The 15,620-nt window shown below is 44.5% G+C and overlaps 1 protein-coding gene across 1 annotated transcript in view; it reads right to left on the bottom strand.

Moving 5' to 3' along the window:
• The window catches only part of LOC138667658 (centromere protein Q-like), a 175,832-nt gene that overhangs the window by 128,537 nt on the left and 31,675 nt on the right, over positions 1–15,620 (bottom strand). The gene's annotated exons all lie outside the window — the stretch shown is intronic.

Here is a 15,620-nt window from a genome sequence, read left to right as displayed (position 1 = left end):
CAACCCAATTGGCTTTTTATACATATAAAAAATAATAATCACCTTCTCCAAGGTTTTACACAAAAGGGGTTTGCGCAAAAACATGCTTCTTTTTAATACTAGAAAATGGGTGCAGGGTCCTTCATGGATTCCACATATAGGCCCCAAATCTCAAGATATATTTGTATTGTAGAACTGCTTGAAATGTCACAAAAGTTGTGCACAACTCAAACTTGTGCAAAAAATAATAATCTGACTTTTGGTGTTTTCACTTTAGTCCTGGACAATTTTTAAGAACTTTTTTGCAAAGTGGAGAAAGCTGTAGTGTGATCAAGGCCAAATAACAAATTCACTGTAAAAGTGACCTAATTAGGCCAAAACTGTGTGCCGGTTCCTAGCTAGGACAACACTCCTGGTGGTGGCGCAAGGCGCTTGTAAGAAGCACCTAATTCAGTAAGTGGTGAAGATTAGAGTTGAGCGAATTTGTTCTGGTTCCCTCTTATTCGGCAAGCTATAGTGCTTACCGAATAAGCTGCAGAGGGAACCCGGCTTCTTGGATCGTGCCGGCTGATCAGCGCCACAGCTTCATGTGTCGTGCCTGTGTTACAGTCACAGCACATGCATGAAGAGTTTGTTTGTTGGACTATCCATGCATGTGTCGTGTCTGTCACACAGCCGCGACACATGCAGCTGCGGCGTCGATCAGCTGGCATGATCTAGGAAGCCGGGTTCCCTCTGTAGCTTATTCGGTAAGCTTGCCGAATAAGAGGGAACCAGAACAAATTGGCTCAACTCTAGTGAAGATATCAAGGTAGGCAGCACAAATAAGGCTATGTGCACACGCTGCAGATTTGCCTGCGGATTTTTCTGCACTAAATCCGCAGCTCTTGGCAGAAAACGCAGATGCGTTTTTGATGCGGTTTTGTGCGCGGTTTTGTATGCGTTTTTGAAAGCTAAATAAAGATGTATTATTGAACAAAAAAAAAATGATTTGTGATGTCATGTCTTGTCCAACCTCCTCTTTTACATTTGTCCAACCCACACTCCATTACACACATAGACAGATAGACAGACAGACATAGATAGATGGAATGAGATAGATAGATGTAGATAGATAAATGGATAGTTAGGCTACTTTCACACATCAGGTTTTTGCCGTCAGGCATAATCCGGCGAATTTTGAAAAAAACGGATCCGTTGTTTTTTACGCCGGATCCGGTTTGTTTCTCATAGAGTTGTATTAGCGCCGGATTGCACCTGATGGCCACACGTTTCATCCATTTTTTGCCGGATCAGTCATAAGAAACGGTTTCTGGCGGACGGAGAAAACGTACAGAGGAAAGTTTTTTCTGTCCGGGGAAAACACGTGCAGCGACGGATCCGGTGAAAAACGTATGAAACTGAGATGTGAAATGATGATTCCGGCCTCCGAATCCGGTTTTTCATGCATTGTTCCATTGAAATCATGTACATTTTCCATTCTCTCTCTATAAAAAACAAACGGATCAGTTTTTTCAAAAATTTGCTCGATCCTGCCTGACTGAAACAAACTGATGTGTGAAAGTAGCCTAACTATCCATATATCTATCTACATCTATCCATCAGGCACGTTTTTCGCCGGATCCGTCGCTGGGCGTTTTTTCGCCGGACGGATAAAAACGTTTTTCTGTACGTTTTCTCTGCTCGCTTCCACAGCTGTTCTGACGGATCCGGCAAAAAATGTATGAAACATGTGGCCATCAGGCGTAATCCGGCGCTAATACAACTCTGAGAAAAAAACGGATCCGGTGGAAAAAAAACACCACGGATCCGTTTTTTCAAAACTCGCCGGATTGTGCCCGACGGCAAAAACCTGATGTGTGAACGTAGCCAGATAGATATATGGATAGAAACATCTATGTATCTACAGATATATCTATCTATAAATATATCTATAGATCGATATAGCCATAGTTATCCATCCATAGATATATCCATAGTTATCCATGTATAGATATATAGATTTATCTATGAATATATCTATAGATATACATAGATATACCATCTTATGTGAAAGACAGTAGTGCGTTTTTGAAAAACATACGCAGTTTTATTTGGCAACCTGGGTTTGCACTCACATCTATAGATGTAGAAAGCCTTTACACGAAAATACCGCAACAGCAGGGTGTGCAGGTAATAAGAGAGATTCTGGATAGCACTGACAAAAGCCAGGCATTCATTAATTTTGTTTGTGAGGACATGTCCTATATCCTTACGCATAATGCTTTCACATTTATGGATACACTAGCTGAAGAGCCCGGCGATGCCTGGGCATAGTAAATATCTGTGGTTAGTTATAGCACCTCACTTCTCTTATTTTCCCATCACGCCTCTCATTTTCCCCCTCACATCTCTCATTTTCTCCCTTACACCTCTCATTTTCCCCCTCACTCCTCTTATTCTCCCCTAACACTTGTCATTTCGACCTCACATCTGTCATTTTCCGATCACTTCACTATTTTCCCTCACTCCTCATTTTGCAATCACACCTTTTCATTTTCACCTCAGTATATACATGTGTGTCATCTCCTGTATATAGTATATACCTGTATGTCATCTCCTGTATATAGTATATACCTGTATGTCATCTCCCCTGTAAATAGTATGTACCTGCTGTATGTCATCTCCTCCTGTATATAGTATATACCTGTGTCATCTGTTCTGTATATACCTGTATGTCATCTCCTCCTGTATATAGTATATACGTGTGTCATTTCCTCCTGTATATAGTATATACCTGTAAGTCATCTCCTCCTGTATATAGTGTATAACTGTGTGTCATCTGCTCCTGTATATAGTATATGCCTGTGTGTCATCTGCTCCTGTATATAGTATATACACCTGTGTGTCATCTCCTGTATATAGTATATACCTGTATGTCATCTCCCCTGTATATAGTATATATCTGCTGTATGTCATCTCCTCCTCTATATACCTATGTGTCATCTCTTTTATATAGTATATACCTGTATGTCATCTCCTCCTGTATATAGTATATATGTGTGTGTCATCTCCTCCTGTATATAGTATATACCTGTATGTCATCTCCTCCTGTATATAGTATAAAGCTGTGTGTCATCTCCCCTGTATATAGTATATATGTGTGTGTCATCTCCTCCTGTATATAGTATAAAGCTGTGTGTCATCTCCTCCTGTACAGTTGTGGCCAAAAGTATTGACACCCCTGCAATTCTGTCAGATAATACTCTGTTTCTTCCTGAAAATGATTGCAAACACAAATTCTTTGTTGTTCTTTTTGTGTTTTTTCATTTAAGACAAATTAAATGAAGATAATAATAATAATTGTCCTAAAGCCAAATTGGATACAATTCCACACCAAACGTTAAAAAGGGGGTGGACAAAAGCATTGGCACTGTTCGAAAAATCATGTGATGCTTCTCTAATTTGTGTAATTAATAGCACCTGTAACTTACCTGTGGCACCTAACAGATGTTGGCAATAACTAAATCATACTTGCAGCCAGTTGACATGGATTAAAGTTGACTCAACCTCTGTCCTGTGTCCTTGTGTGTACATTGAGCATGGAGAAAAGAAAGAAGACCAAAGAACTGTCTGAGGACTTGAGAAACCAAATTGTGAGGAAGCAAGAGCTACAAGTCCATCTCCAAAGACCTGAATGTTCCTATGTCTACTGTGCGCAGTGCCATCAAGAAGTTTAAAGCCCATGGCACTGTGGCTAACCTCCCTAGATGTGGACGGAAAAGAAAAATTGACAAGAGATTTCAACGCAAGATTGTGTGGATGTTGGATAAAGAACCTCGACTAACATCCAAACTAGTTCAAGCTGCCCTGCAGTCCGAGGGTACAACAATGTCAACCCATAATATCTGTCGGCATCTGAATGAAAAGGGACTATATGGTAGGAGACCAAGGAAGACCCCACTTCTTACCCGGAGACATAAAGTCAGGCTGGAGTTTGCCACAACTTGCCTGAAAAAGCCTAAAACATTTTGGAAGAATGTTCTCTGGTCACATTATACAAAATTAGAGCTTTTTGGGCAAAGGCATCAACATAGAGTTTACAGGAGAAAAAAAGAGGCATTCAAAGAAAAGAACACGGTCCCTACAGTCAAACACGGCGGAGGTTCCTGTTGTGAATTCCGCTCTTGGGCTCCCTCCGGTGGTTGTAAGTGGCACTTTTGTGAGTTCTGCTCTTGGGCTCCCTCCGGTGGTTTTAAGTGGAATGGCTGCTCCTTGGATTTAGCAGACTGCAGCTGCTTCCACTAATTGTCTTTCTGCTCGGCTTTTATGCCTGGCCCTTCCTTCAGCCAGTGCCACTTGTCAATGGTTCCTGGTTGGATTCACATCTCTGCTTGGATTTCCCTGATATCCTGACCAGTTTAGCAAAGATAAGTCCTTGCTTTGCTCTATTCGGTCCACATGTTGTGGACTAAATTGTTCTGTGCATTCTATGTTTTGTCCAGCTTGTCAGTATGGATTAATTCTGTTAGCTGGAAGCTCTGGGAAGCAGATTTACCCTCCACACCTTTAGTCAGGTGTGGAGATTTTTGTAAACTCTGTGTGGAATTTTTGTAGTTTTTATACTGACTGCACAGTATCCTGTCCTGTCCTTTCTATCTAGCTAGACTGGCCTCCTGTGCTACATCCTGGTTTCATTCTATGTATGTCTTTTCCCTCTCCACTCACAGTCATTACATGTGGGGGGCTATCTATCCTTTGGGGATTTTCTCTGAGGCAAGATAGCTTTCCTGTTTCTATCTTTAGGGGTAGTTAGTTCTCAGGCTGTGACGAGGTGTCTAGGGAGTGACAGGAATATCCCACGGCTGCTTCTAGTGTTGTGTTGAGCTTAGGGACTGCGGTCAGTACAGTTACCACCTCCTTCAGAGCGTGTCCATGTTGCTCCTAAACCATCAGATCATAACAGTACAAGTGGCCCTAAATGAATTAAATGCATCTCAAAAGAAGGAAAAAAAAATTCTGAACCATTTTTTTTTCTGTGCTCTGTTTTGTCTTTTTTTTCCTCTTGATCTCTGGGTGGTTCAGGATTTATGCTCTGGCATGGATGTTCAGGGTTTGTTTTCTCGTGTGGATCAACTTGCTGCAAGAGTACAGAGTATCCAAGATGGTGTTGTCCAGACTCCGGCTTTAGAGCCTAGAATTCCTACTCCTGGTTTGTTTTTTGGGGACAGATCCAAGTTTTTGAACTTTAAAAATAACTGTAAATTGTTTTTTGCTTTGAAACCCCATTCCTCTGGTGACCCCATTCAGCAAGTAAAGATAGTTATTTCTCCGCTGCGTGGCGACCAGGGGGCACAGAAGCGCCGAAAGAAGGTGAAGAAAAGCCGGGAGAGAGAAAAAAGTGGCGGGCGCGCGCTGTTTGAATAACAAGGAGGGAAGGAGAAATGCCGGTGTGCAGAAATAGATAAAAAAGGCGCCAGAACAAAAAGGTAGCGACCCTTCTTCCCTGATGCAACCCACTCCCCTAATAAACTGCTGGCCTGGAGATGTGATGACCCCCCATGTGATGACCCCCCTTAGAAGATCGCTGGGCGGGCGGGTGATTAGTTGTTTCGTACTCTTGCTTGAAGATCCCCTACCTGGGGTTGAGGAACACATCAGGATCCCTTGTAGGATGTAGGGTCCTGGAAGAAGTCCTTCTTCCCGCGCCACGAACTCCGGCGCAGAAGACGGCGTCGACCCCTAAACAAGGGGAGAGGGTCACTGGAAGTGACCGCCGTCTTCCTCTCAGCCCACTCCGAGGAGAGGGATGAGGAGGGGAAAGCGGGCAGGACTGGCCACCAAAGAAGAAGTCTCCCTGAACACCTGAATGGGTGACAGGGGACAAAGTCCTGCCCAGCGGGCCCGAGAGAGTGCGATGTGGGTGATACCACACTGCTCTCTCGTCGCTCAAAGTGGGGAAAACAGGGTGAGAAAAACTGCACCCTGTTACCCTGAAGAAAGTATCTGAAAAAGAAAGGAGAAATGATTAAATAACACACAACAAAATCCTGTAAAAGAAATGCGGATCTGGGGTTAGATCCAGGTCCGCCTCCTACAGACACTAAGCAAAACCTGAGTTGCCTGGTGCCTGTCGGAGGGTGTATACTGCCAGGGAGGAGTTACTTCTTCATTTGCATAGTGTCAGCCTCCTAGTGACAGCAGCATACACCCATGGTTACCTGTGTCCCCAAATGAGGCGAGAAAGAAAAACTAAATCACACTTGCAGCCAGTTGACATGGATTAAAGTTGACTCAACCTCTGTCCTGTGTCCTTGTGTGTACCACATTGAGCATGGCGAAAAGAAAGAAGACCAAAGAACTGTCCGAGGACTTGAGAAACCAAATTGTGAGGAAGCATGAGCAATCTCAAGGCTACAAGTCCATCTCCAAAGACCTGAATGTTCCTGTGTCTACTGTGCGCAGTGCCATCAAGAAGTTTAAAGCCCATGGCACTGTGGCTAACCTCCCTAGATGTGGACGGAAAAGAAAAATTGACAAGAGATTTCAACGCAAGATTGTGTGGATGTTGGATAAAGAACCTCGACTAACATCCAAACTAGTTCAAGCTGCCCTGCAGTCCGAGGGTACAACAATGTCAACCCATAATATCTGTCGGCATCTGAATGAAAAGGGACTATATGGTAGGAGACCCAGGAAGACCCCACTTCTTACCCGGAGACATAAAGTCAGGCTGGAGTTTGCCACAACTTGCCTGAAAAAGCCTAAAACATTTTGGAAGAATGTTCTCTGGTCACATTATACAAAATTAGAGCTGCCAAAAAGGAAACAGAGAAGCACATTGCTCAGGAGAGTAAAACTAATCCCAAACTGTTCTTCAACTATATCAATAGTAAAAGAATAAAAACTGAAAATGTAGGCCCCTTAAAAAATAGTGAGGAAAGAATGGTTGTAGATGACGAGGAAAAAGCTAACATATTAAACACCTTCTTCTCCACGGTATTCACGGTGGAAAATGAAATGCTAGGTGAAATCCCAAGAAACAATGAAAACCCTATATTAAGGGTCACCAATCTAACCCAAGAAGAGGTGCGAAACCGGCTAAATAAGATTAAAATAGATAAATCTCCGGGTCCGGATGGCATACACCCACGAGTACTAAGAGAACTAAGTAATGTAATAGATAAACCATTATTTCTTATTTTTAGGGACTCTATAGCGACAGGGTCTGTTCCGCAGGACTGGCGCATAGCAAATGTGGTGCCAATATTCAAAAAGGGCTCTAAAAGTGAACCTGGAAATTATAGGCCAGTAAGTCTAACCTCTATTGTTGGTAAAATGTTTGAAGGGTTTCTGAGGGATGTTATTCTGGATTATCTCAATGAGAATAACTGTTTAACTCCATATCAGCATGGGTTTATGAGAAATCGCTCCTGTCAAACCAATCTAATCAGTTTTTATGAAGAGGTAAGCTATAGGCTGGACCACGGTGAGTCATTGGACGTGGTATATCTCGATTTTTCCAAAGCGTTTGATACCGTGCCGCACAAGAGGTTGGTACACAAAATGAGAATGCTTGGTCTGGGGGAAAATGTGTGTAAATGGGTTAGTAACTGGCTTAGTGATAGAAAGCAGAGGGTGGTTATAAATGGTATAGTCTCTAACTGGGTTGCTGTGACCAGTGGGGTACCGCAGGGGTCAGTATTGGGACCTGTTCTCTTCAACATATTCATTAATGATCTGGTAGAAGGTTTACACAGTAAAACATCGATATTTGCAGATGATACAAAACTATGTAAAGCAGTTAATACAAGAGAAGATAGTATTCTGCTACAGATGGATCTGGATAAGTTGGAAACTTGGGCTGAAAGGTGGCAGATGAGGTTTAACAATGATAAATGTAAGGTTATACACATGGGAAGAAGGAATCAATATCACCATTACACACTGAATGGGAAACCACTGGGTAATTCTGACAGGGAGAAGGACTTGGGGATCCTAATTAATGATAAACTTACCTGGAGCGGCCAGTGCCAGGCAGCAGCTGCCAAGGCAAACAGGATCATGGGGTGCATTAAAAGAGGTCTGGATACACATGATGAGAGCATTATACTGCCTCTGTACAAATCCCTAGTTAGACCACACATAGAGTACTGTGTCCAGTTTTGGGCACCGGTGCTCAGGAAGGATATAATGGAACTAGAGAGAGTACAAAAGAGGGCAACAAAATTAATAAAGGGGATGGGAGAACTACAATACCCAGATAGATTAGCGAAATTAGGATTATTTAGTCTAGAAAAAAGACGACTGAGGGGCGATCTAATAACCATGTATAAGTATATAAGGGGACAATACAAATATCTCGCTGAGGATCTGTTTATACCAAGGAAGGTGACGGCACAAGGGGGCATTCTTTGCGTCTGGAGGAGAGAAGGTTTTTCCACCAACATAGAAGAGGATTCTTTACTGTTAGGGCAGTGAGAATCTGGAATTGCTTGCCTGAGGAGGTGGTGATGGCGAACTCAGTCGAGGGGTTCAAGAGAGGCCTGGATGTCTTCCTGGAGCAGAACAATATTGTATCATACAATTATTAGGTTCTGTAGAAGGACGTAGATCTGGGGATTTATTATGAAGGAATATAGGCTGAACTGGATGGACAAATGTCTTTTTTCGACCTTACTATGTTACTATGTTTTTGGGCAAAGGCATCAACATAGAGTTTACAGGAGAAAAAAAGAGGCATTCAAAGAAAAGAACACGGTCCCTACAGTCAAACACAGCGGACCGTGAATTCCGCTCTTGGGCTCCCTCCGGTGGTTGTAAGTGGCACTTTTGTGAGTTCTGCTCTTGGGCTCCCTCCGGTGGTTTTAAGTGGAATGGCTGCTCCTTGGATTTAGCAGACTGCAGCTGCTTCCACTAATTGTCTTTCTGCTCAGCTTTTATGCCTGGCCCTTCCTTCAGCCAGTGTCACTTGTCAATGGTTCCTGGTTGGATTCACATCTCTGCTTGGATTTCCCTGATATCCTGACCAGTTTAGCAAAGATAAGTCCTTGCTTTGCTCTATTCGGTCCACATGTTGTGGACTAAATTGTTCTGTGCATTCTATGTTTTGTCCAGCTTGTCAGTATGGATTAATTCTGTTAGCTGGAAGCTCTGGGAAGCAGATTTACCCTCCACACCTTTAGTCAGGTGTGGAGATTTTTGTAAACTCTGTGTGGACTTTTTGTAGTTTTTATACTGACCGCACAGTATCCTGTCCTTTCTATGTAGCTAGACTGGCCTCCTGTGCTACATCCTGGTTTCATTCTATGCATGTCTTTTCCCTCTCCACTCACAGTCATTACATGTGGGGGGCTATCTATCCTTTGGGGATTTTCTCTGAGGCAAGATAGCTTTCCTGTTTCTATCTTTAGGGGTAGTTAGTTCTCAGGCTGTGACGAGGTGTCTAGGGAGTGACAGGAACATCCCACGGCTGCTTCTAGTGTTGTGTTGAGCTTAGGGACTGCGGTCAGTACAGTTACCACCTCCTTCAGAGCTTGTCCATGTTGCTCCTAAACCATCAGATCATAACAGTACAAGTGGCCCTAAATGAATTAAATGCATCTCAAAAGTAGGAAAAAAAAATTCTGAACCATTTTTTTTTCTGTGCTCTGTTTTGTCTTTTTTTTCCCTCTTGATCTCTGGGTGGTTCAGGATTTATGCTCTGGCATGGATGTTCAGGGTTTGTTTTCTCGTGTGGATCAACTTGCTGCAAGAGTACAGAGTATCCAAGATGGTGTTGTCCAGACTCCGGCTTTAGAGCCTAGAACTCCTACTCCTGATTTGTTTTTTGGGGACAGATACAAGTTTTTGAACTTTAAAAATAACTGCAAATTGTTTTTTGCTTTGAAACCCCGTTCTTCTGGTGATCCCATTCAGCAAGTTAAAATCATCATGTCCTTGCTGCGTGGTGACCCTCAGGACTGGGCTTTTTCTCTTGAATCAGGGGATCCGGCATTGCTGAATGTAGACGCATTTTTTCAAGCGCTCGGATTATTGTATGACGAACCTAATTCTGTGGATCATGCAGAAAAAACACTGTTGGCCCTGTGACAAGGTCAGGAAACGGCAGAATTATACTGCCAGAAATTTAGAAAATGGTCTGTGCTCACTAAATGGAATGAGGAGGCTCTGGCTGCAATTTTCAGAAAAGGTCTTTCTGAAGCCCTTAAAAGATGTTATGGTGGGCTTTCCTACGCCTGCTGGTTTGAGCGAATCTATGTCTCTAGCCATTCAGATTGATCGGCGTCTGCGCGAGCGCAAAGCTGTGCACCATATGGCAGTGTCCTCTGAGCAGAGTCCAGAGCCTATGCAATGTGATAGGATTTTGACTAGAACAGAACGGCAGGAATTCAGACGTCAGAATAGGCTGTGGTTTTACTGTGGTTATTCTGCTCATGTTATCTCTGATTGCCCTAAGCGTACCAAGAGGGTCGCTAGGTCTGTTACCATCAGTACTGTACAGCCTAAATTTCTCTTATCTGTGACCCTGATTTGCTCATTGTCGTCCTTTTCTGTCATGGCATTTGTGGATTCAGGCGCTGCCCTGAACTTAATGGACTTGGAATTCGCCAGGCGCTGTGGTTTTTCCTTGCAGCCTTTGCAGAGCCCTATTCCTTTGAGGGGCATTGATGCTACACCCTTGGCCAAGGATAAACCTCAGTACTGGACGCAGATGACCATGTACATGGCTCCAGCACATCAGGAAGATTGCCGTTTTCTGGTGTTGCATAACCTGCATGATGTTGTTGTACTGGGTTTTCCATGGTTACAGGAACATAATCCGGTGCTGGATTGGAAAACTATGTCTGTGACTAGTTGGGGTTGTCAAGGGGTACATAGTGACGTTCCTTTAATGTCAATTTCCTCTCCCCCCTCTTCTGAGGTCCCTGAGTTTTTGTCGGATTTCCAGGATGTATTTGATGAGCCCAAGTCCAGTTCCCTTCCACCGCACAGGGACTGTGATTGTGCTATTGACTTGATTCCTGGCTGCGAGTTCCCTAAGGGCCGACTTTTCAATCTGTCAGTGCCAGAGCATGCCGCCATGCGGAGTTATGTTAAGGAGTCTTTGGAGAAGGGGCATATTCGGCCGTCTTCGTCACCATTGGGAGCGGGTTTTTTTTTTGTTGCTAAGAAGGATGGCTCCTTGAGACCCTGTATAGATTATCGTCTTCTTAATAAGATCACGGTCAAATTCCAATACCCCTTGCCTTTGCTTTCTGATTTGTTTGCCCGGATTAAGGGGGCTAGTTGGTTTACTAAAAATTAACCTTCGAGGGGCATATAATCTTGTTCGTATTAGACAGGGTGACGAATGGAAAACTGCATTTAATACGCCCGAAGGCCATTTTGAATACCTTGATGCCATTCGGGCTCTCTAATGCTCCATCTGTGTTCCTATCTTTCATGCATGATATTTTCCGCAATTATCTTGATAAATTCATGGTTGTATATTTGGATGATATTTTGATTTTTTCCGATGATTGGGAGTCTCATGTGAAGCAGGTCAGGATGGTATTCCAGATCCTTCGTGATAATGCTTTATTTGTGAAGGGGCCTATTCGGAGTTCAGAAGGTCTCTTTTTTGGGTTTTATTTTTTCTTCCTCGTCTATGGAAATGGATCCTGTTAAGGTCCAAGCCATTTATGACTGGATTCAGCCCACATCTGTGAAGAGCCTTCAGAAATTTTTGGGCTTTGCTAATTTCTATCGCCGTTTCATTGCCAACTTTTCCAGTGTGGTTAAGCCCCTTACTGATTTGACGAAGAAAGGCGCTGATGTGGCGAATTGGTCCTCTTCGGCTGTTGAGGCCTTTCAGGAGCTTAAACGCCGATTTACTTCTGCCTCTGTGTTGCGTCAGCCGGATGTTTCTCTTCCTTTTCAGGTTGAGGTTGACGCTTCTGAGATTGGGGCAGCGGCCGTTTTGTCTCAGAGGAATTCTGATGGTTCTTTGATGAAACCATGTGCTTTTTTTTCCAGAAAGTTTTCGCCTGCGGAGCGCAATTATGACATCGGCAATCATGGGTTGTTGGCTATGAAGTGGGCATTTGAGGAGTGGCGACATTGGCTTGAGGGAGCCAAGCACCGCGTTGTGGTCTTGACTGATCACAAGAATCTGATTTACCTCGAGTCGGCCAAGCGGCTGAACCCTAGACAGGCTCGATGGTCCCTGTTTTTCTCCCGTTTTGATTTTGTGGTCTCGTATCTTCCGGGATCTAAGAATGTTAAGGCTGATGCCCTCTCTAGGAGTTTTTTGCCGGATTCTCCTGGAGTCCTTGAGCCGGTTGGCATTCTTAAGGAAGGGGTGATTCTTTCTGCCATCTCCCCTGATTTGCGGCGGGTGCTTCAGGAATTTCAGGCTGATAAACCTGATCGCTGTCCTGTGGGGAAGCTGTTTGTTCCTGATAGATGGACAAGTAGGGTAATTTCTGAGGTTCATTGTTCAGTGTTGGCTGGTCATCCTGGGATTTTTGGTACCAGAGATTTGGTTGCTAGGTCCTTTTGGTGGCCTTCCTTGTCGCGGGATGTGCGTGCTTTTGTGCAGTCCTGTGGGACTTGCGCCCGGGCCAAGCCTTGCTGTTCCCGCGCTAGTGGGTTGCTTTTGCCTTTGCCGGTCCCTGAGAGGCCCTGGACGCATATTTCCATGGATTTTATTTCGGATCTTACTGTTTCCCAGAAGATGTCTGTTGTGGTTTGTGACCGGTTCTCTAAAATGGTCCATCTGGTACCTTTGCCTAAGTTGCCTTCCTCCTCAGATTTGGTTCCATTGTTTTTTCAGCATGTGGTTCGTTTGCATGGCATTCCTGAGAATATTGTGTCTGACAGAGGTTCTCAGTTTGTCTCTAGGTTTTGGCGAGCCTTTTGTGCTAGGATGGGCATTGATTTGTCTTTTTCTTCGGCGTTTCATCCTCAGACTAATGGCCAAACTGAGCGAACTAATCAGACCTTGGAGACCTATTTGAGAAGCTTTGTGTCTGCTGATCAGGATGATTGGGTGGCTTTTTTTGCCGTTGGCCGAGTTTGCCCTTAATAATAGGGCTAGTTCGGCTACTTTAGTTTCACCTTTCTTTTGTAATTTTGGTTTTCATCCTCGTTTTTCTTCGGGGCAGGTTGAGCCTTCTGATTGTCCTGGTGTGGATTCTGTGGTGGACAGGCTGCAGCAGATTTGGACTCATGTGGTAGACAATTTGACGTTGTCTCAGGAAAAGGATCAACGTTTTGCTAACCGCCGTTGGTGTGTTGGTCCCCGGCTTCGTGTGGGGGATTTGGTTTGGTTGTCTTCTCGTCATGTTCCTATGAAGGTTTCTTCCCCTAAGTTTAAGCCTCGGTTTATTGGTCCTTATAAGATTTCTGAAATTATCAATCCGGTGTCTTTTCGTTTGGCTCTTCCAGCCTCTTTTGCCATTCATAATGTTTTCCATAGATCTTTGTTGCGGAGATATGTGGTGCCCGTTGTTCCCTCGGTTGATCCTCCTGCCCCGGTGTTGGTTGAGGGAGAGTTGGAATATGAGGTTGAGAAAATTTTGGAGTCTCGTTTTTCGAGGCGGAGGCTTCAGTATCTTGTCAAGTGGAAGGGTTATGGCCAGGAGGATAATTCTTGGGTTGTTGCCTCCGATGTCCATGCCGCCGATTTGGTTCATGCTTTGCATTTGGCTCGTCCTGATCGGCCTGGGGGCTCTGGTGAGGGTTCGGTGACCCCTCCTCAAGGGGATGGGGGTACTGTTGTGAATTCCGCTCTTGGGCTCCCTCCGGTGGTTGTAAGTGGAATGGCTGCTCCTTGGATTTAGTAGTCTCCAGCTGCTTCCACTAATTGTCTTTCTGCTCGGCTTTTATTCCTGGCTCTTCCCTTCAGCCAGTGCCACTTGTCAATGTTTCCTGGCTGGATTCAGATCTCTGCTTGGATTTCCCTGGTTTCCTAACCAGTTCAGCAAAGATAAGTCCTGGCTTTGCTCATTTCAGTCCACATGTTGTGGACTTATAGTTCTGTGCATTCTATATTTTGTCCAGCTTGTCAGTATGGATTATTTCTGTTAGCTGGAAGCTCTGGGAAGCAATTTACCCTCCACACCTTTAGGGTACCGTCACACAGTGCAATTTTGATCGCTACGACGGCACGATTCGTGACGTTCGAGCGATATAGTTACGATATCACAGTGTCTGACACGCTCCTGCGATCAGGGACCCCGCTGAGAATCGTACGTCGTAGCAGATCGTTTGAAACTTTCTTTCGTCGTCTAGTGTCCCGCTGTGGCGGCATGATCGCATGGTGTAACATATATCGTATACGATGTGCGCATAGTAACCAACGGCTTCTACATCGCACATACGTCATGAAATTATCGCTCCAGCGTCGTAGATTGCAAAGTGTGACAGCAGTCTACGACGCTGGAGCGATATTGTTACGATGCTGGAGCGTCACGGATCGTACCGTTGTAGCGATGAAAATTGCACTGTGTGACGGTACCCTTAGTCAGGTATGGAGATTTTTGTAAACTCTGTGTGGATTGTTTTGTAGTTTTTATACTGACCGCACAGTATCCTTTCCTGTCCTATCTATCTAGCTAGACTGGCTAAAATCTGATTTCATTTCTGCGTATGTTATTTTCCCCTCCTCTCACCGTAAATATTTGTGGGGGGCTATCTTTCCTTTGGGGATTTTCTCTGAGGCAAGATAGGTTTCCTGTTTCCATCTTTAGGGGAAGTTAGATCTTAGGCTGTGCCGAGGGGTCTAGGGAGCGTCAGGTACCCCCCACGGCTATTTCTAGTTGCGCTGCTAGGTTCAGGGTTTGCGGTCTGTATAGATACCACCTCCTTCAGAGCTTGTCCCATGTTGTTCCTAAACCACCAGATCATAACACCTAAGGGCGCATAGATCCTTTTTTTTTTTTCTCTCTTCTCCCTGCTACAGGCCAAGCTATGCATAATAATAACTCCCTGACAAGATTATACTAAGAAATTGTTTCTCCGTAATGTGACATAGGTGTTGTCTTTCTTTTCTCTTTGCTATACAGACATTTTGATACAAATAATGTGGCAATGTTTTTAACAGTTGTATGTCTTTTGCACTTTGTCATGTGGTTGATATGACGGGAGGAGCTTGTCCTGGACTAAGGTATATCACTCACCGTCATATCCTCTGACGTATAGACCCATTGAAGCGCTAAGTGGCGCGAAACGGCCGTCGTCTTACACCAGCTCGCACATCCCAGCAACCTGTTCCTCTGGCCATGACATTTTAACCCCTTCCCGACCCATGACGCCACGTAGGCGTCATGAAAGTCGGTGCCAATCCGACCCATGACGCCTATGCGGCGTCATGGAAAGATCGCGTCCCTGCAGGCCGGGTGAAAGGGTTAACTCCCATTTCACCCGATCTGCAGGGACAGGGGGAGTGGTAGTTTAGCCCAGGGGGGGTGGCTTCACCCCCTCGTGGCTACGATCGCTCTGATTGGCAGTTTCACTTTCAACAGCCAATCAGAGCGATTTGTAATATTTCACCTATTATAACGGGTGAAATATTACAATCCAGCCATGGCCGATGCTGAAATATCATCGGCCATGGCTGGAAATACTAATGTGCCCCCACCCCACCCCACCGATCGCCCCCGCAGCCCCCCGATCTG

This window comes from Ranitomeya imitator, chromosome 2 (genome assembly GCF_032444005.1).
Source record: "Ranitomeya imitator isolate aRanImi1 chromosome 2, aRanImi1.pri, whole genome shotgun sequence".
NCBI lineage: Eukaryota > Metazoa > Chordata > Amphibia > Anura > Dendrobatidae > Ranitomeya > Ranitomeya imitator.
The sequence above is the reverse complement of the archived record's forward strand: the minus strand, read 5'-3'. Positions and strand labels throughout refer to the sequence as shown.